We start from the raw sequence: 23,063 nt of genomic DNA, 5'->3' as shown, positions 1-23,063 counted from the left end.
ATAGATGTCAATGTTCCTCAACTTAAAGTGGTATTACAGGGGCCAATGAGATAGCTCAGTGGACTAAGGCTCCTGCTTATCCTGGCACCACTTGCTATGCAGTCCCACCCCCAGGGCGAGCTGAGCTGGCCAGAGTCTGAGTGTGGGCAATGTGGAGGCTGAAAATAGGAGGATCACCAGGAGGTGGAGCTGCATAGTGAGACCCTGTAGCAACCAAATACATAAAAAAAAGAAAAGTATTACATTCCAGTTAACCCATGGTGGGTTGAAAATATCATGAGTGAAAATTTCAGGTAGTTTTTGGACCTGGGGAGATAGGTCAGTAGAATAAGTACTTGCCTGGCAAGCACAGGATCCTGAGTTCAATCCCTGGTACTGCAAGAAAAGAAAAAGAAAAGAAAAGAAAATTTTAGGTAGTACAATCCTCCAGACATCAGAGCTTAGCTTACTCTAATTTAGGAAAGCTCAGAGCACTTATACTTTGGCTTGCATTTTGGAAAAATCATCTAACACAAAACCTGTTTTATATAAAGTGCTCAATATCTTATGCACTTACCGAAGATATGATGGAATGTGAAATCACAAAATACAATATCCAAAAAATACAAGCAACACAGTACTCTGTATAGTATAGGCTGCTTCCCACTATGGTCTCATAGCTGACTATGAGCTGCAGCCTACTGCCACTGCTCAGTATCTTGAAAGACTATTGTATCCTATGTGGCTAGCTTTGGAAAAGAAATTTGTATTTCTTATTTTATTTTATTTTTTATGTATTTAGTACAAGGTCTACAGGGTCTCACTATGCAGCTGAGACCCCTAGTGATTCTCCTGTTTTCAGCCCCCAAGCACTGGGATTACAGGCACAAGCCACCACACCCAGTCTCAATCACCGTCTCAGTGCACCCCAGGAACAGGACTAGCACAGCATGCTGGGGATGTTACCCCGGCCGCTGTGCTCTGCCTAAGAAGGTGCTTTAGTCTGCTGAGCTAGCTGGAAGGCCAAAAAAAATTGAATTTCTGTTGAATACATGCCACTTCTACATCATTAAGCAAAGTTAAAAAGCCCTGAGTCAAGCCACCGTATGTTAGGAGCTCCAGCTCACTTCAGCCTGCCATGTCAAGGAAAGGAAACAGCTGACTCCTGTGCCCTCCAGCCATCTTGCTCCACCTTGCTAGAGGAACAACTGACACATGCTGGTAAATTCACAGTTCATGGGAACAGGCTCATAACAGATTAAGGCCTAACGGTGGGACTGTAGAATATTTCTCCTACCCCTACATTGTATGCCACATTACTAAAGTCTATTTGCTGCAGTACTTTTTATCCAGTACATTATGACCAACTGTATAATAAAATACTGAAAGGCAAAACAGCCAGTGTGAAGAGACTAAACAAGCTTCAGAATTAGAAACAGACATAGCAGCAACGTCAGAATGATCAGACCAGGAATTTTTTTTTAATTCATATTCTCAGAGCTGTCATGGAAAAGTAGACAACATGGAAGAACAAATGAATCAAGTAAGGAGAGATAGAGAAAGATATGTTAGAGATCAAAAACAATATGACATTGTACATGCTTGTAATCCGAACACTCAGAAGGCCAAAGACAAGAGGATCGCTATGAGTTCCAGGCCAGTCTGAGCTGCACAGCGAGACTCTCTGTCTCTCAAAACAACCAAGACAAAAACAAGAACAAACACTATAATAGAGATGAAGAATGCCTTTGGTAAGTGCATTAATAAATTAGACATAGATGAGGAAAGAGACTGATCTTGAGGTATGACAATCAAAACATCTCAGACATCTCTCAATTAAAACTGAGAGGCAAAAAGAATAAAGATAAAACACAAAAAGAATAGAATACCCAAGAATTGTGGGTCCTACACATAATGGGATGGCCAAAAGAGTAAGAGAGAGAGAGAGAGAGAGAGAGGTGATATTTGAAGCAATAATTATTGAGACTTCTCCCATTTTTTATTTAAAAGCAAAATACAGATGGAACAAGCTCTGGGAACATCGCTGCCTATCCCCCAAACACTCCCCCCAAAACACTGAGCACATTCTACGCAAGACCTTCTCAAACAAAAAAAAATTGAAAAAATGTGTTGAAAGAAACTTTTATTGCAAGAAATGTTAAAATGAGGTTGTATGGTACAGGCCTGTAATCCCAGCTACTCAGGAGGTTGAAATAGGAAGACCACAGATTTGAGCTGTCTTGGGTAATTTAGCAAGACATTGCCTCAAAATGAAATTTAAAGTCTGTTCAGTAGTTGAACACTTCCTTAGCATGCACAGAGCTCTGGTTCAATTCCTGGTACCAGAAAAGAAAATGAAAATCTTCAAAGAGATGAAAAATGCTGTGGGTCAGAAAAGTAGGTCCACTTAAAGAAATGAAGAGCACCAAGTAATGAATAAGATAACAGCATGATTGTCTATGGAGAAATTGCAAAATTATTGGCCAAAACCCCTGCAGAAACTTATAAAACAATTCATTATAGCAAGGTTTGCAGGCTACAAGGTTAATATACGAAACTCAGTCACTTCATGTCAGCCTTAAGTGAAACTTGAAATTAAAACTCAATAATGTTTATATTAACAGCCCCTGAAATGAAATACTGAGCTATAAATCTAATAAAATATGCATAAGAGATAATGAGGAAAACTGCATAACTCTCATGAGAGGTAACAGAGAAGAGCTAAGTAGCTGGAGAGATACTCTGCACGTGTGTAGAATGACCCAATTTTGTTTTGATGTCAGTTCTGTCCAATTTGATCTACAGAGTCAGCATAACTGCACCCAGAATCCCTCAGCAAGTTATTTTGTGGATATGGGTAAATTGATTGTAAAATTTGCATGGAGGGGCAAAAGACATACAATAATCAATACAATATTAAAGAAGCATAGTGTTAGAGTACTGACAACACCCACCTTCAAGGTTTAGCAGCTATCTACAGTAATGAAGACTGAGATTTTGGCATAAGAATTGACAAATAGAATAAAGGAACAGATTGCCAAAGCCAAAAGTAAACCCACCTGAATATACTTAACAGTATTTGACAAAATAGTTTTTTAGGCTGGGGAGAGAGCTTGGTGGTCTAAGCACCTGTCTGGCAAGCACAAAGACCCAAGTTCGATCCCTGATACCACGTGCTACCCTGGCCCTGGAACCCTGGTGGCCCTGTCCTGGCCCAAAGCCACGCATGATGGCACACACATATAATCTCAATGCTGAGGAGGCTGAGACGGGAGAAGCACTATGAGTCTGAGCTGCATAGTGAGATCCTGTATCCAATAAAAAAAAGTTTTAAATAGCTTCTTACATACACTAGTATACAGATAAAATAGTCAAACTTCTTGAAAATATAACTTTGTAAAATGAATCAAGTAGAAAATGAAAGGCTCAGTAGTCCTGAATCATTGAATAAATTGAATCAGTTTTAAAAATAATTTCTGCCAGGAAGCATTGTACTGAAATTGCTACCTATGTAAATTCTACCAATCCTTTGATAAATTGATTATTCTAATCTTATGCAAACTTTTACAGAAAATAGGGAAAAGAAACACACTTTAGTTGTTCATAGAGGACTATGTGATATGACTACCCAAATACATCCAGAATAATAAAATGAGACATTCTCATGTAAAACAAATGTATAAATCTTAAACATATTACTTAAAAACAATAATCCATCAACTAATAGAAAAGCTCAAGTTAGGTTGATCCCACAAATGTGAAACACTTTCCCTTTAAAAAAGTCTATCATGTAATTTACTACCATAAAATGTTAAGAGAAAGAATTTTCATATGGATTTGATAAAATTTACTGTCCCTTAGAAAAAAACGTTTAACAACATAGAAACAGTATTGTATTGAAGTTCTGTGGTTGCTAGAACAAATTAATCCAAATTTGGTAGTGTAAACACCAGTTCTGGAGGTAGAAACCCAAAATCAATTTCAGTGAGCGGAAATCAAGGTGCTGAGAGGCCCATGCAGCCTCCACAGACTCTGTGGAACAACCCATTCCTGATGCTTCCAGCTCTGGTTATTGGCCTATAGTCCTGTCGTCTCACTGTGCGTCAGGTCACGTTGCCTTCTCCATAAGGCCTGCCTCCCTCTGCAAGGGTGCCTGTGGCTGCATCTAGAGCTCTCCTAAATAATCCAGGATTGTCCCTGTCTCAGCATCCTTCATTCACTCACACCTGCGAAGTCTTCCTCCCCCAACCCCCATATAAGGTACCATTCACATGTTCCAGGCATTAGGAATGGTTGCTTGTTTGTTTTCTTTTTTGGTATTCAGAATCAAACCAAGGACCTTGAGCTTACCAGGCAGACACTGTGCTGCTGGGCTAGACCCTTGACCCTGGATGTCTTTTTGAAGGAGGCCTCATTGAGCCCATAAGAGCTAATGACTGCAGGATTTATTATTATTATTATTATTTTATTTTATATTTCAAATTTTTTTATGCATTTGGTACAGGGTCTCACTATGTAGCTTGGACTCGTAGTGATCCTCCTGTTTTCAGCCTCCCCAGAGTTGGGATTACAGGTATAAGCCACCATGCCTGGTCTCAGTGGCTTGCTCAGTATGTGTGGGAGTGGGACCAGTACCATGTGAACCCTGGTCCCTGAGCTTGCCTAAGCAGGTGTTTAGTCTGCTGAGCTATCTCACTGGCCCATGGAAGGATTTTCTTGATCTAATAATATCTACCAAATCTAAAATAAACATTATGCTATCTCAGAAAGCATAACATCATTTTTTTCAAATCAGTTTGTAATGATATAAACAAGTAAATTATTAGAAGAAAATTCTGACTAAGACATGTACAAGGCTTAATGGAGTAGAAAATCATTATTTGACAAATGCTATAGTGGTAGCTGTTTCAGGCAAGAATCATTAGTGGATTCAAAGATCACCAAGTGAAAATACAATGAGAAACAGGATATTTGAATCATTTCTAAGTATCTTTCTAAAAAGCACTTATTATAAATGGGGAAATAGGGACAAATCAGCACCTATGAATCAGAGGGCAGCCACAGTAATGGTACAAATTAGGGTTGTGTGCCCCCTTTTGTGTTGTACTGGGAAGAACACAGTCCCAGTAATGTGATGTTCTTTTTTTTTTTTTTTTTTTGCGGTACCACAGGTTGAACTCAGGACCCTATGCTTTCCAGGCAAGCACTTACTCTATTGAGCTATCTCCTCGGCCCAATGTGATGTTCTTTACAAAATGTATAACATTAATTCATCATGAACAAACATCACACAAACCAAATTTGGATCATTCCACATAGTAACTTGGGGTGCAAGACTGCGGAATTCTTCCTGACTGGAAGCAACTGAGGAGACTTGAACTAAATAAACATTTTGACCCTTTCTTGGAGCCAGGATGAGGAAAAGATTATTAGTTGGAACCTGGAAACTTTTAAAAATGCTGTAGGATAGAAAATAATAGCATATAGGGCTGGCCAGATAGCTCAGTGGACTAAAGCGCCTGTTTAGGCAGAGCGTAGTGGCCGGGGTCCCATACCCTCAAGGCACACTGAGACAATGATTGAGACTGAGCGTGGTGGCCTGCGCCTGTAATCGCAGATCTTGGAAGGCTGAAAACAGGAGGATCACTACGAGTCCGATCTACATAGTGAGACCCTGTAGCCCCTGTACTAAATACATTTAAAAAATAAAGAAAGAAAATAGTAGCATGTCAGTGTTAACTTCCTGGTTTACACAATCTGTGGTTATGTAAGATGGTAATGTTGGGAAGCCTATGTAAAAAATAGACAGGAATTGCTTATAGTATTTTTCAAATTTATTGAAATATGATTCACATGCCACAAATTCACCCTATGGTTTTTAATATATTCAAAACTTGTTGCAGCCACAGCTACTATCTAATCTCAAAACATTTTTTATCACAACGCCTTATCCATTAGCAATGATCCTCACTCTTTCCCACCCGCTCACCCAGGGCGGCTACTAATTGACTTTCTGTCTCTCTGGCTTTGTCTGTTTGGACTATTTTGTGTACATAGAATGCTGCAGTATGTGCCCTTTTGTGTCTGGTTTCTTTCACTTAGCATAATGTTTTCAAGGTTCACTGTGTTGTAGATGTGTCAGTATCTCATTTCTCTTTATTACCAGTTTCTTTGTGTAGCTACTCTTCATTTCATTCATCAGTCGAGAGACATTTGGTTCTACTTTTTGGCTATTAATAATGATGTTGTGGACATTTATGTAGAAGTTTTTGTGTAAGCACAGTTTCAGTCTGTTAGGTATGTATGAGTGGAATTACCGGGTCATTGTATTAACTTTACATTTAACATTTTGAAGAACTGTCAGAATTTCCCGAAGTGGCTTCAACATTTGACAGTTCCAGTAATGACAGAAGCAAGGTACATTTTCTCCATATCTTTGTCGACACTTATTATTGTTTGATTATAGCTCTCCTAGAGCCCCTGTTGCTATGCCATTGGATTTTAACCTATATTTCCTTAATGACTAATGATGCTGAATATCTTTTTCCTTGTTCATTTTTGTATCTTTGGAGAAATGTGTGTCACCTCTTTTGCCCACTTATTCAGTTGTATTTTAATTGTTGAGTATTATGTGTTCTTTATATAATGCAAGCACAGGTCCCTTAGCCTATACACAATTTGCAAATATTTTTCCACATTTTCCAGGTTGTCTTTTCATTTTCATGATGATGTCCATGAAGATCCCAAGTTAGTTTGGTCTACTCAAATTCATTTGTCTCTCTCTCTCTCTCTCTCTCTCTCTCTCTCTCTCTCTCTCTCTCTCTCTCTGCCTCTTTTTTCTCTCTCCCCCTCCCTCTCTCCCTCTCTCTCTTTCTTTCTTTTTTTGTTTTCTTTAATTGCTTATGATTTTGATGTCATATCTAAGAAACCAGTGTCTAACCCAAGGTAGCAAAGAATCATTATGTTTTCTGCCAGAAGTTTTATACATTTAGCTCTTAGTTTTCATCAGTAGAAATTAATAAAATAGATCCAGATGTAATGATACAAAGACTCTTTAGAAATATAAGATGGACTAAAGAAAGCATGTCACAGCAGACTACAAACAAAACACGTGCAAAAAGAAGCATAAGTGGATAATATGTATCTGTAGAAGACATACATTTATTTAAATTTCTTTTCAAAGAGAGAAAAATTTTAAACCTAACCACCAGGATAGTTATCTGGAGAAGGGTAGATTAAGTGGTATTGGTAACATGCTAATTCTTAAGGGATAGTACATCTGCTGTTGTGTTTATTAGTATGCTTCCAAGCATAGATATACTACATTTTTATGTCTTATTCCTTTTATTAGAATTATTGGCACATGTTATATGTGAACAAAATAATGTGATTCTCTGATTGTTTCTATTCATACATATGTCATACATTCATCATATGTTCTTTATCATATATCAAATACACATAATAAAATTTTAAATGTGGCAGGCTGTGGCTAGTGCTTTGTAGATAGTTAGCTGACCTTACTGTGGCTACTCAGGGACTGTTCAGGTTGCTCAGCATGCCAGAACTCTGGAAGTGTCTCACCAGACTGCAGAAAACTGTGAGGCATTACAGGGAAGGCCAAGACTCTGATCTGCTCTCCAACAACCCCACCAACTTTCCTCACTCATCAAATGCAATGGCAGAATCCAAATAGCAGACAAGGAAATCTTTTGTCTCTGACTCTGCATTCCTCATGGGAAGTAAAGGATGTACTTTGCAAATCACATTCCTTTACATCTTTTTTTTTTTTTTTTTTTGTGGAACCGGGGATTGAACTCAGGCCCTTGCACTTGCCAGGGAAGTGCTTATTCCACTGAGCTAACTCTCTGGCCCTCTTTACATCTTCTTGATGGTAGCTTTGAAGTGCACTCCATATCACAAGCAAGTGCTTGGAACTTACCTTTTATCTTCCAATCTATGAGGTTCTATCTGTCTTACAGGCAATGAGCCTTCTGAAAACAACTGTCTGACCTGTTTTGTTCAGCACTCTGTATCCAAGCTTAGCACAGGCCCTGGCACATAATAGACACTCAATAAATTCTAATAAATGGAAGAACTGTCATGGGAATAAAGTTAGTAATAAAAGGTTTGACAGAAAGTAGATGTTGCTAGGGCCAGCCACATAGCTCAGCAGACTAAAGCACCTTCTGAGGCAGGCGCAGCAACCTGGGTTTTATCCCTGGCGTGCCATGCCAGCTCTGCCCCCAGAGTGCACTGACACAGTGATTAAGATGGGGCGTGGTGGCGTGTGCCTATAATCCCAGCACTTAGGAGACTGAAAACAGGAGGATCACCGTGAGTCAGTCTGTGTAGTGAGGCCCTGTAGACCCTGTACTAAATTAAAAAAAGAAAAGAGAAAGAAAATAGATGCTACTTAATGTCTGTTACTTCCCTTAATCTTGTCTTTCCTGTCATTCTCAAACTGTACTTCCCTGGCAACTGTCATTCTCATGCATCTTTGTATAACCCAGAGAACTTTAAAAATTACCCAAACAAGCTCCACTCCACAAAGGTGCTGATTTATTTGGCTCATCTTGCAAATAGCACGTGGGAGTGTATAATACACTTGGGGAAAAAGTAAAGGAAAAAAGATAGGATTTAAGGGACACAATAATAAAAAACAGATGGCAATAAGGTATCTTTATAACAAACTTATATTCAATTATAGTAAGTACAAATAATTCACTACCTTAATATTCCTCTTTTTAATCACAGTTAAATCAAATGAAAATGTAAATACATTCATATTTTGATTTAAGATATTCTGTGATCTTTAAAGTAGTGGGCTGTGGTGGTAGGTGGATACAGCATCTTTAGGATCTTTGAAATTTAGTCCACATTCTGCAAAAGCTGTTGCCTTTGAAACTTCTCCCGGCAGGGGTGCCCTAGTCCTTTAGTCCTGCATGATCAAGGAGTTTCACTGCTTCTGTTTTCCTAAAAGATTTTATAAATGTTTTCAAATTCCCTTTGTCTTGTACAGTGCCTGTGTTCTTGAAAGAAACATATATACGATATATTTTCAAAGAGTACGTATAAATAAATAAGTGACTGTGTGTTATGTATTTCTCACATGGAACCATTATTGTAACACACAGAAGCAACAGCTCTCTACACTAAGGCCACTTAGATCCAAAGCCATGCTTTGTCTTTGGATTTCAGACGGATCCTATTGCAAAGCCATCTAGGAAACCAGTGCAGTTTTAGAAGGTATCATTGCCAAATGCCACTTCTTATCAGCATATGCTTGTGCTTTTAAAAGTTAAGTGGCCTTGGGGTAAGGCTTAATATGTTGTGTTCAAGAGTTCATCTAGTCAGGAAATTGTAAATATAACGTTACATTTCCCTGTCACTTATCATTCTGCAGTTCATTAAATTTCACCTAATTGCATCTTCAGAATTCAGGATCTTAATGTTTCTCAGCTTCACTGAAATCTTAACACCCAGGTCATTAAAGTTTTATTTACTTATCCTAGGCTCTCAAAAGGTTTCATTTAGGAATGGATAGTTTCTGATTTATGGATGTGACACAGAAGTTTGAAACATAACTATTTCTAGTTCTGCTAACTCATGTCAGCAGACTGATTTCTTTGGGCATTTCCCCTAAGAGTTTCTTCTGATGGCAAAGTGAGGATGGTAGCATTGTCCAGGGAACTCGATTTGATAAGTGTCTCGAATATGAAGAAAGATTGAACACTTAATGAGCCTATTTCTTCAACCGTGAGTGGGATCTGAGCTTCCCTCCAGCCGTAGCAGAGAAGTCTTGCTTTGTAGCCTTGATCTGTTTGCAATCACTTTGCTTCTCTTTGAAGACAATGAAGACAGCCAGCACGGTTCTCTGAGAACCTAGCGGCAGAAGGAAGTAGCTCCCCCGAAGCCTGATGGGAGGAGTGGAGCGCTCACTGCAGGACATTTGTTTTATGTAATTGTAACACACAGATACACAACTGCCAGCTTACAGGCAAATTCAAAAACTAACTTATCCTGCAGAATTCCTTGTGAATTCATTTCACTTGTTTTAGTTATAATCCAAAGGGAAGTAGAACATTTATTTTTTATGAGGCCTACTTCTTAGCTTTAACTTTTTTAATCTTTAAGCATTTCAGTGAATATAGGGAAAAGTGAATGCCCATACATTATGAAATAGATTTGCACTTCACTTGAATTTGCTATACTTTTGAAATCTTTTCCTGTTTGTTTGTATTTAAAAATTTTATTAGAGGATAGGTTCAAAATAAGAATTGGTGTCTGTACTTTAAATTTTTCTTATCTTATGAAGCCATTCCATACTCTACCCCAGGAATTATTTAGTTTGCTTTGCTTAGTGCCCCGTCATCATCTTGCAAGGGCTTTATTTTGTTAGTTGAAAGTACCTTATGCTCAAAACATTAGACAGTATGTTGTAGTTTATGACAACAGGAAAAGTACAAATTTCCTGTTTATGACAACAGGAAAAGTACCTTGATGTCACCCATATCTGACAAGGTAAAGGTACTTTGGAAAGAAAGATAATAAATGACAATACCATTTCTTTTGCACATTCTAAGGAACTACCAATAAGCCAGGAGATACATCATTAAATCTAGTTGCTAGAAATTCAATTGCTGAGGAACAGACAATTCCATCAGTTGTCTTTACTGGAAAGAGACAAATTGAGAAGGGTTGGGGGCAGTATTTCTTTCTGGATATACTTAGCAGTGTATATTATGCAATAAATGTCACCACGTGGAACACTCAGTCTTTCTCACTCATGCCACAGTATAGCAGAAGGAAAGGCAGAGATGACACCATTATATTACAGGACTGAATCTTCCTAACAAAGCATGCTCAATGTTATCCACTGAAGTGTGGGAAGATGTAGTAGAAATTTAGTTTTATAAAGGAGACAACAGGTTTAGTCAAGCTGACTGTATGGACTGGGCCTGCGGCTGCTAAATTAGCTGATGTTAGAGGCTCACAGATCAGTTAGGACAAAGTGAACATACAAGACCAATGCTTTTGTTTCTGTGTTTAGTTTTTTATTTTTTATTTATTTATTTATTTATTTATTTTTATAAAAGGTTTTATTTTATTTTTATTTTTTTAATTTTATTTATTTATGTGTGGGGGGCCAGCTCAGCCCACCAGGGGGCGGGGCTGGCCGGCATGTGGTGCTGGGGAATTGAACCGCGGTCCCTGTGGTCTGCTAAACTTGTTCTAAGTAGGTGCTTTAGACCACTGAGCCATCTCACCAGCCCCTGTGTTTAGTTTTTTAATCATCATCATCATCATCATTTGAATCTATTTGTCACTCAATCTGACCTCAATTCCAGAGCTCTTCCCACCATAGTTCTTATTCTTGCACCTGAGAACAGACACGTTATTTCAGTGGCAGTTGGCGCTGATCTATTAGTCAAAGATACTGTAGCTGTCACTTCTAGGGTTCTGCCCAGAACCTTTCCGCCATAGGATCTGTCCAGCCTTTATAGTGGAAGCTGTCCTGCCACAACTTTGCAGGCCAATCTGCAAAGGATTATTATTATTATTATTATTATTATTATTATTATTTCCAAGTATCGTCATTGCAGAATAGTCAACCCAGCAGCACAGCATTCCTATGTTACCGTGACTGAATGAAGTGGGTGGCTTCAGCCAAACTTCAGGAAAGAAGATCCCTGGACAGATGCCCGCCCCTGACCTCGCTCCATCTTGATTTTCCTGCCCCTCTGAGCTCTTCCTTTACTGCATATTCAGTCTGTGTCTGCAGCCTCCTGACAGTCCCCTTATTTGTTACAGTGATTTCCATCATCCTTGGGAACTCATTTGACATTCTCTGGAAAGAAAAGGGAAAGGGATGCTTTATTCTGCAAACAGGGGGGAGTTTTGTTTTTGGAAGAGGAAAAAACCGCCAGAAAAACCTAATTGCAAACTAATGGGGTGGTTGAGATGAATAGAGCCATTGAGAACATGAGGCGGAGAATCTTGCACCTGACTGACACCAGGTTTTCCTGTGTAGATAAAAACGTAAAGAGCACAGCAGCAGTTAGATTGTTCTTTCTTAAAGAACAATCAGGAAAACTAAGCCAGGCAACCAGGATCTTGCTTCCTTCTGTGAGATCAGCAGGCTAGAAACCTTTCACTGTCATTGCTACCCATCTGGGCGGGGGCCTGGGGATTGATAACAGGTGTCAGTCAGACTCCTGGAGGTGGCTTTTCTAGCCTTTTTGATGAATGCTACTAACTGCCACTCTCAGTCCTCTTGTAAACAAAAGACAAAGTATTCTCCATCTGCAGAGACCTAGAATTTTCTCAACCTAGAAAGCAAATACCTTATGGGAGAAGTGGATGTCAGTGGGTCAGGCCGAATCCTCAAGGGTCAGCACACACCCTGCTGATGCTCCCCAAGCACTCTGGGCCTGCACTCTGCTGCCCTTCTTGCTTTTAGTGCCCTCTGAGCCTCTAGATTTATGCCTTTGCAAATTGTGTAGCATTTCTGCTGTGATAAGGCTGCCTTATTCTTTCTATGGGCACTTGGGTTACGGTAGCTTGGACGGGTGGTCTCCTTTCCATGTACTGCTTTAGGGGCACTATTTCTGGCTTTTGTATATCTCTCCATAATTCTTGGTGTTTCCACTCAAGTTTTAGCTGTGCTGTTGTGTTTTAAACCTGAGAAAAGGTAGTATACCAGTGTTGAACAATGGAAATATAATGCAAGCCCCTTACATAAAAGGAACAAGTAGATTTAAATAATATATTATTCTAATGCTCTATATTTAAATATATATATCAACTTGCAATCAATGATAAAAACATTGCTGAGGTATTTTATGTTGTTTACTTTATACTACGCCTTCCAAGTCTGATTGTTATCTTAGACTTACAGCACATCTTAATTTGGCCTAACCACATTTTAAGTGTTTACTAGCTACTGCATTGAACAGGGTTGTTTGATGGTATATACTTAACTACATATAAATTAGAGCATTTTTTAATTTGCAAATCTATTTCTGGGTCAGGTTGTATGCAGATATATGCTTGTTAATTAAATATGTTTAATGATAGTCAAAGTGAAAAAGAAATTGGCTCCTTGACCCAGCTGCCAGTGGGGTAAAAGCATCGGCGATCACATTATGCTCTTCATATGACCTTTGAGTGTAACATTGAATCAGACCTCTAGAAACCAAGGAGGACAGTTCTTTTCTGAGATTAGTCTGGGAATTTAGCAAGTCTGCCCCTGGGGTACTTGCAATTCATTCAATCCAGTTATTGATAATGGAGGTTTTGAGAGCAGAGGGGATTAGATGGGGGGAGTATAGACCCTGAAATAAGATGCAGAGCCAAAGACCCCCCTAGAGTGGAACTCCAAGACTATATTCAAACTGTAGAAAAAATATTATTCTAGGTTATTTTTAAAAGTCATTTTAAGTGTGCTACTTCAGGTTGTTGAACTTTTCTTTTGAAGATCTCTGGGTTGGATCCTTCTCAGATTGGCTTTCTTCTTATTACTGTCTGAAAGTAGCTAAATTATTCAGCATGAAGTTGCAAGAAAGCAGCATGAATTGGTTTTGGCTGTAAGATATGATTGATGTAATCACTGGACACACAGAGACATGGCTCCTCTTTCATTTCTTTTTATGCATGTTGGCAAAACTAGTATTTTTTTTTTTTTTTTTGCATGTTGGCAAAACCAGTGTGTAAGGCATTGGCAGTCACGTGGCGGGTGTTCATTCTTGCTCACTTTCTCTCTTTGTCTTCACTTTCACTTGAATTTGGAATCAAAACCTCTCTCTATAGGAACAACTGGGTTGCAGAAGTGACTACTCTGCCATTCAATAGTTGCACTCTTTTTCCATCCCAGTCTTCTCTGAGTGGCCCTGGAGATGTAGGCTTCCTGACTATCTAACTCCCGCAAGGTCAGAGGGAGAAAGAGAGCTCAAAATGGGAGCTGCGGGTAACTGAGACCAAGACTTTGCCCAAAGGAAGGATAACAACTGTGCCTCTAGTCTTAAATGTTATGCTCCTCAGCTGAATTAAAGGAGGTGTGTGTGTGTGTGTGTGTGTGTGTGTGTGTGTGTGTGTATTGGGGGCTGGGCTCTGAGCTTTTGGGAAACTCCTGGGAATTATCATTTGTTGAGCTGGATATTAGTTGAACTGATTCTCTTCTGTTTAGAGGAAAAGCTCTGGTGGGTCGTGCTAATTGCTTCAAGCAGAAAGAACCCCTGGCTCTATTGGAGTTTGTAATAGAAGAATGATTAGTAGAGCAGCCAGAAGAGGAAGTGTGGAGGATGATGCTATAGGAGTTTCATCGATTTAGCATCTGTAAGGAAATTTCTTTTCTTAAATTTTTTTTTTTTTTTTGGATTAGTGAACAGGAGAACATTCAAAAGTAAGACAGATAGAGGCCAACTGGGAATGCCGTGCAGCCTGGAATAGCTTAGGCTGCCGCCATTCAATCATTTCCCCAAACAGGAAACCATAAAATGTTAGAGATTAAGGTCACTGGATCATTGGGAAAAGAGCATAACTTTGTCTGCAAAGTATTATGATGTATTGTAAATGGGCCAAAATATAAACATAAATCTTTCATCTAAAAATGCAACAACAGAAGTCCAGCCTTCTCTCAAAAGCACATTTGCTTTCCTGTTGTACCCAAAGAGCAAAGTCTCCTCCTGCACAATTTTCTGTAATTTTCCTAATAAGTGGAAGAGTAAGCAGGCCATAAGGAGAAAAGCTTTATGTTCTCTGTCAGTGACACATATGCAGTGTTTTGTTGTTGTTGTTTCTTTCAGTGAAACAAAAGCCAGGTAAAGTTTAGATTAGTAAATGGTCTTCAGGTGGTTTTATTTTTAATTTTATACTTTTATCCTGACAAAAATAAAATACATCAACATGCACATTTACATACAGCTCTGCCCCAATCCCTCTCTTTCTCCCAAGTTGCATACAATATATGAAAAGCAGGAAGCTAGGTTTTCACATCTGATTATCTTGTGTCATCCCCTAGGTTTATCAAAGTGCAAATCTAAGCCCAGAGAGTACAGGCTTTCTCCAGATTAGTCTCCAAGATCTTCTTCTGCTGGTGTCTTTGGCTAATATGGTTGGTTGCTTTCTGTCTGCCTTAAAAAATATTTACCCCTTAGAGGCATAACTGTAAAATAATCATCTGAGTCTGATTATAAAGTCCCTACAAAGGAGAGGTTTTCTTTCTGAGCGTTAAATCTATGAATAAACTACTGGTGCGTGTATACTGAGAACCTGAGACACGTACGAAAAGTGACTTAAATTTTTAGGAGGATTACAAGAAAGTGAAACTGACTTTGTTGGCCCCTCTTCTGAAGAAAGCTTCAAGAATAGAAGAGCCAAGTTGCCTTTCTTCTTGCAATTATTCACTGTTTTGAAAAGTTTTTATTTTTAAATCACCCCTATTAGAAGGACAAAGGTCACCTCTTTTCATATGTGGTCCCTGGGTGCTGAGTCCCTCAGCTCTCCAAAACTATTCCTTGAATAAATAGAGATTACACATGAGCTGGCTAAACAAGCAAACAAGCCCTCTCCATGCCCAGCTCAGACAAAGGCCACTTCCCTTCCGTTTCAGAGGACAGTGACACTCCACTGCTTGCAGCTCCAGGAAGGAAATAAATGAAGGGAAGGGAAGGGAGACCTATTAATCTTTTGATCTTTTCTTTCTTTCTTTTTCTTTTTAACTCATGACAGAGACATGGGCACAGAGAAATATTTTTTCCTTCTTAAAAAAGAAAAAAAAAAGTTAGCACAAGCTTTGAATAAGTGACTGGTGCCTGGGCCCCTGTGTAAGGACACAAGGGAAGAGCGAGGCTGTGTTTGATTGGGAGAGCACTGTGCATTGCCAGCTCATAGTGGCCAGGTGAAAACACAGGCCCAGCATGGTCAGACCTCTTGATCTTTAGATATAGGCTGCCTTAGTTTGGGCTCCTAGAGTGTCACACCACAGACTCAGTAGTTAGGAAACAACAGAAACTTGCCTCTCACAGTTCTTGAGGCTGGATATCTGAGATCAGAGTGCCAGCCTGCACCCTTATGGGGAAGGTCCTCTTCTGGGCTGCAGATTGGTGGCATTGTATGTTCAGGTAGCAGAAAAGAGAACCAGAGCAGCCCCTGAGGTCTCTTGTAAGCGTCCTGATCCCAAGCGCTAGAGCTGTACTTTCACGAGCCCATCTCCTCCTGAAGGCTCCACTTCCTAACACCATCACACTGGGAGGTGGCTTTTCTCTTTTTTTAAATATATTTGATACAGCATCTCACTACACAGATTGGGCCCTCAGACTCTTAGTGATCCTCCTGTTTTCAGCCTCCCCAGCGCTGAGATTCCATGCAAGCCTTACCACACCCCATCTTAACATCGGGAGTTCTAACATACGAATTTAGGGAACACACAGACATTCAGTCCATAATACTGACACTCAAAAACAAAACAAAACACAAAACATTATTAAAATGAAAGGAATATATATGCAAACTGAATGCAAATCTCAGACAGCTGGGTTTAAGATCTCTATATTTCTTTCTTTCTTTTTTTTTTTTTTTTTCAGAACCAGGGATTGAACTCAGACCCTTGTGCTTGCCAGGGAAGCGCTTATTCCACTGAGCCATCTCCCCAGCCCAAGATCTCTATATTTCTACAGGGGTATTTATTTGTCTTTAGTTTATCCTTGATACAGAGTAATAAAAACATTTGCAAATGTTTCTCCTCAGCCTATCTGCCTCCCCCAACAACTCTTGGATATTCCGTTTTAGAGGGACAATTAAGGGCCAGAAGTAGTAGCCAAGATCACTCTTTGTAAGTGGCGGTCTTAGTCTGCTGGGCCAGGCTAGAGTCCAAGACTTTCAGATGCTTCTACAGTTGTGTCAGATCAGTGACATGGTATGGTTATGTTAAAATTTGCACTGTGATAGCCTAAGCCACAAATCTAATTCACGGGTAATATTTCGTTTGGAAAGTGTTGAGTTATTATGTATTTTGTCCTGCTTCTAGTGTGACAATGATAGTGTCATTATCCAAAATGTTCATTTCTGAATATTTATTTACTCTATGCCTGAAATGCTCAGAGTATCACAGGTACTATATCATGTAATTCTCCTGGTTCTGGTGTCCCTTTCTTCTACTCACCTTACAGATGAAGAGACTGGGCTCTGGATAGATTAACTCACTGGAGACAGTTCTGCTAGTCATAGCCCTGGGGTGCAAACCTAGCCAGAGCCTATCCCCTAAACCAATGATGGGAATATTTTAGAACTTTCAGGGATAACCTGTAGCTGAAATTCTTTGAAATCATTATCAGATTATCAGCTTGCTCCAATGGGGAAACACTCAACGCTCTAACACCTGTCACATGTCAGACTCTGGCTAGGAGCTTTGGGTACATGTTCTTATTGATGCTCACTGTGATTTGGCAGAGATCTTACCATCTTCATGCCCAGAAAAGAGGACGGAAGTTCTTGGAAGTTAACCCATGGGTTTGGATATTGCCAGTTACATCGTGTTAGCACGAATGGCTTTGGTCCAGTGGTGTATGCATTTGTGTTTCATGGTGTTTGGCAACAGAAACAAATCTAGTTGCTTGAAATTTGGGAGGAATTGTTAAGAAGACCTGATGGGTTGCAGAATTCATGGAAACACTGAAGAACTAAGATAAAGACAAGACCCAAGGAAAATCCTGGGGATCTAAGTAAAAGACAAATAGGCAAACTGTGCAAGGAACCCTGTGTGTCTCTGCCCACCTTGCTGGGGAAGAGGAAGTCATAGTGTGAGGTGTCGTAGCTTCACATGGAGCAGGAAGTACTGCAGGATTGCCACACTCCACTGAGGCTGTATCACTGACAGTAGGGGTGCCCAGAGTAAGACATTAAAAGAAGAGAGAGGAGCTATGGACAGATAAAAGCAGCAGACGATCCTATACAGCATTGCACAAAGCCTCTAAATATTAGAATTCTCCACCCAACAGTTGTCCGTAGACTTGGAAGTGGGGCAGGCACTGTGCAAGGCTGAAGATGTAGCAAGCAAAAGTCCCTGTCCTTGAGTTGTTGATAGAATTCCAGAGCTGTTTAGAGAGGGCCACTGCCAGCTGCAGAAGTGAGGCTTCTGCTGCCCTCTGCAACATCCTGGTCTATACAGTCAAAGAGAAAAATGAGAGATAGTAGCAGAGTGGGATGAAAGGAGATTGTTCAATTGAGATTGTTTTTTTGTTTGGTTGTTTTTTTTTTTTTGTTTTGTTTTGTTTTTTTTTAACTGGAGACAGGGGCTGTGTCTCACATCCAGCTAACTCTCAGATTCTGGAGGCCTTTGGTAGCACTAAACCTTTAGTTATGAAGGAGTCAGTGAATGTGTGTTGGTTGGAAGGAATTGAGTACCTTTCTGACATAATTATAGGAAAGTGTTCGGGGTTCTGTGGTCTAGGACCTCTTCTGGCACCTGCTTGTATCAGTTTCTGTAACAGCAGAGGGAACATGGCCAATGTAATATTTCTTGTCCTTGCTTCATTTAGGAGATGAGAATAAAGCTACATGCCAAGGAAATCACATTGAAAGTTAAAAAATTAAAATGAAAATGCATTTTTCATCATTACTTTTTGACAAAGTTAAAAAAGAGTGCTGATACCAGGCATGGTGACACATGCTTATCATCCCAGCACTTAGGAGGCTGAGGCAGGGGGATTGGTGAAAGTTCAAGGCTACCTGAACTATATACAGCAAGGTTCTGCCTCAAGCAAGCATACAAAATCCTGTCGCCCAAAAACCTGCTGCTGTCTCATAAATGCTTGAATCAGGGTGTTTTGTTTTTTCTAATGCAGGGTCTCACTACACAGTTCGAACTCATAGTGATTCTCCTGTTTTTCAGCCTCCCTAGCTTCGGGATTATAGGTGCATGCCACCATACCTGAACTTGGTCTCTGACTCAGCGCACCCAGTGGGTGGGGCTGGCACAGCATATAGTGCCAAGGATCAAACCCCAGCCCCCGTACTTGCCTAAGCAGGTACTTAGTCCTGTGAGCTATCTTGCCAGCCCTGGAATGTGTTTTTTAAATATTGTCTATGAATAAAAACTAAACTTTATGACTAGTTGCCATGAAAATTTGGTAAGCTGGTAATATTTTGGTAAGCTGGTGACTTGTTCCAAGTCATCCCCCAAAAGACCCATCTTTTGTCAAACTGAAGTCCCCATCCTCTTAGGGTTATTCTTCATTTTGCTATTGTTTCCAGTATAAAAGATTGTAACCTCACTGATAGAAAAAGAAAAATCTAAACAACAATCAAGCAAAACAAATTCACCATACTTTGTCTTCATTGCCAGAATTTTAATGTCTGTCCTCCCCAAATTTGAATCATATTTTTAAATGTAGTAAGTAAAACAACAAATAGAATCAAGGTTTTTATTGATTGTTTATATGATAAGCATTTTTCCATGTCACTGCATACCCAGTGATTTCAGTGACCTCACTGGCCAGCCTTCGAGGTGCTGCAAGGACAGTCTCAGAAGGGAATGCCCTCGCTCCTTAACTAAGTCCTCACAGCTGGCCGCAAAGGAAAGTGAGTGTCCTGCTGCATCACTGGAGGGCCACCAGCTCCAGCCAGCCCTTTCCTGTTTTGTTCTAATCATCTGACAGGGGAAGTGTAACTCAAAGCTGCATTCATTTCAGGCTCTGCTCCTCTGGCTTTAGAGCTTGTTGCTTAAAATACCAGAGAGCCTCAGGGGTAGGTTTGTCCCACACTGTCCCAGTTTTAGCACTGATCATTCTGTATCCTGGGAAACACTTCGGTCCAGGACACACAGGGAGAGCTGGTCCTCACGCCAGGAGAGAAGTGGGCTGAGCGCATGCACGTCCATCATGCTGGGCTGACGTGGAGACTTCGGTGCTGCCCTGGAACTCCTAATGTCATGATGAAGGCAGCCCATGCATGCGCTTGGCTTCAGCACCAAGCACACCCACCTGGCTTCTCAACTCACAGGCACTGGCCGCTGCAGTATATTGCCCACCCACCCCACCCACAGCAGCCTACAGACACGGGATATCCCTGGGGGCAGTTGAAGAAGTAAATGTAAATTTTGCTAAAAACAAAAGCTCTGGGATTCTTAGATTGAATATTGGCCACCGTTAATGTTGACTCTAAAATCACTTTGCTTGATCATTGCATTAGTCAGGTTCTCAGAGAAACAGAGCCAGTGCAATATGTATCATTGTAAGAGAATATTTATGAGACTATCATATGCAGCCAGAGACAGAGGGGTCCCACAATGGGAGGCCAGAGACCCAGGGAAACCACTAACTTTTCAGTCTAAAACTGGGTGCCTTAGAGGGGCCAGTGATGCAATGATGCCCTCCTGATCTGAGGCAGAAGGCCCAGAGGCTCCGGAGGAGTCACTGCTGTGGGTCTTCCTTAAAGGCTGAAGAATCTGGCATCTGAGGTCCACAGGTGATCACAGCAGCAAACACTGCACCCGCTCAAGGAGGGTGGTCTGAGGACAGGCACAGATTTACTCCTCCTTTTGTTTTAGGGCTCTCTCCAAGTGCCTGGCCCATTGGATGGTGCCACTACTGGGTGCCTCCTTTTCTCCCCTGGTTCACTGTGTCACACACTACTCATCTCTGGAGGCAACCCCCCAAACATACCCACAAGTGTGCTACAATCTATTGTGTAGACATCTGCTCTAGTCCAGTCAAGTTGACAAAGAAGATTAAGCCTTTCAGTCATTATTCTGTTGCTGTTGTTATTGCAATTGACTTTTATGCCCTTTGCTTTGCAAAGGATGATTTCCATTTGCCCCCAGTGCAGGCCTTCTGCATATTTCACGCACAAAACTGCAGTTCAGAGCTCCTCTGCCTCGTTCTGGAGTTGGTGATCTTGTTCGTAACGAGTCTTAACAAGAAGGGTCATAGCTCAGTTCTGTTCAGCAAACAGGCCTTGCACTTCTATGCATGCAAAACTGTTTTATTACTGTAAGCTATGGGTTTTGTTATTGTCCCTTAGAATGAAAAGAAAATTCATACTGACTTCCAAATATAGCACTGGTACTAAAGGTAACAGGATGGGACCCTCTGGAAGAAGATGTGAGTCACATCTATTGACCGGGGAGAATAAAAATAAGTAAAACTTGTATATTTGCCTATTATTCAGTGTATTTTGATTGAATACTGAAAGAGGAATTACTTTATACATGATTATCTTTCTTAATCAGCTACAATCAGCTCTTCCTAGAACAGTAAAACATTTAGGCCTTGTTTTCTGGTACCCATCATATATAATTGTTTCCATACCGATGGTCAAAACAGCCGTAGAAGTTTTGTATAAGCTGTAAGTACTCAAGGCCTTTGAGGTAGGCGTGTGTGTGTGTGTGTGTGTGTGTGTGTGTGTGTTGCGTATATTTTATTGCTGTAGTTGGGCTGATTTTTTAAAAGATTTAAATCTCTCAGGACTTTTGGCTCTGGGGTCCGTGTAGGAGTGTGGAGGTGGGGACGGTAACAAGCAACATGAAAGGCTATGTGCTCCTGCATGGGAGGCCCAGCACTCTTTCATCTTGGTCTAAATCCTGTCCCACTCCCGCTTGAGGATTTGGAGTGTGTAAAAAGTCCTGGGCTTTTTAATTATGTTTAAGCCTTTTAAGAAGCCCGTACCATGAAGGCAGAGATGGAAACACATGCAGACAGCATTTGATACCCAAACGAAGGATTCCGCCAAAGTCTGTACCCAGGCCCTTTCACAACTTCTAAATAGATCAAAGGTCACGTGGAGTTAGGGGAAACCTTTTTCTTGAGTAGAAGGGCAATACTTTATGATGACTAAATATTGTATTATTTTCATAAGATAACAAGGAGAGTGGAAAGTAAATGAAGAAATTACTCACATTTCTATCATTTAAGTTAATGAGATGTGTTAATTTTTCAAGCTTCATTTTGTATATGTGAATGGGTATACCTATTTTACACTCATAATTGCGATATACCTTATATTTGACTTTAACTTTCATACTTAGCATCACATATAAGATAAGCATTTCCCACATTGCAATGTGGCTCAATCCAATATTTTAAATGGGTTTACAATATCAAGTTGAATTCTGCTACACCTGTGTGTTTAACTACTTAGCAGTTATGAGACTTTTAGACTGTGTTTTGTATTTAGTTAAAATGATATTCAGTAAGTATAGTTATATAAAGTTTATTTCTTTGAGTTTATTTTTATAGAATACACTCTATAAACTGGGTTTGGTGAGACAAAGAATCTCAACATTGTTAATTTTTATCATACAATTTAAAAGTTGTAGGGCCAAATAGCTCAGTGGATTAAAGTGCCTGCTTAGGCAGATTGTAGCTGCCGGGCTTGGATATCCGCCTTGCTGTGCTGTGCCAGCCCCGCCTCCTGGGGTGCGCTGAGAGGCGATTGAGACTGAGCATGGTGGCACATGCCTGTAATCCCAGCTCTTGGGAGGCTGAACATAGGTGGATCACTAGGAGTCCATTCTACATAGTGAGACTCTATAGACCCTGTACTAAAATACAAAAAGAAAGAAAGAAAGAAAGAAAGAAAGAAAGAAAGAAAGAAAGAAAGAAGAAAGAAAGAAAGAAAGCAAAAAAGAAAGTTGTGGCAAAAAGAAGAGTTGTTTCAGATGTTTATCCTAGATATCCATAAGTTTTATGGGGGGTTATTGCATTCTAGGAAGAAAGAACATTCCTTCTTTTGGGCAAGTAGCCATCACATGTGAGAAAATGATGCATTGAAGGTGGTATGGCAAGCATAGCTGCCTCCTGCAGGTAGCACATCTGAAGCACCCACATCTATCTGTTTGCTTTAAAAAAAAATTACAGTTGTTACTGAAATCTGTGGAGAAAGACAGGGCAGTATGGATTAGCAACACCTAAAGGAAAGCTCCATTTGCCAGCTCCTGAAAGGTCTGAATCCAAAGTTAATAAGATGCAGGCTTGTGAAATCCCAGGTGTAGTATTTTTTAGTTGCACTAAAATGCAACCACAGTCCTAGCTCTATAATCAAATGAAGCGCACAACAAGGATGCATATAGCCGCAGATCACTATGA

General features: G+C 40.2%; 1 protein-coding gene across 4 annotated transcripts in view; it reads left to right on the top strand.

The window, feature by feature from the left end:
* The window catches only part of Cpvl (carboxypeptidase, vitellogenic like), a 178,602-nt gene that overhangs the window by 128,073 nt on the left and 27,466 nt on the right, over positions 1-23,063 (top strand). The gene's annotated exons all lie outside the window — the stretch shown is intronic.

Source organism: Octodon degus, unplaced genomic scaffold, assembly GCF_000260255.1.
Source record: "Octodon degus isolate 3935 unplaced genomic scaffold, OctDeg1.0 scaffold00015, whole genome shotgun sequence".
NCBI lineage: Eukaryota > Metazoa > Chordata > Mammalia > Rodentia > Octodontidae > Octodon > Octodon degus.
Note: the sequence above shows the minus strand (reverse complement) of the source record. Positions and strands in the feature narration are given on the sequence as shown.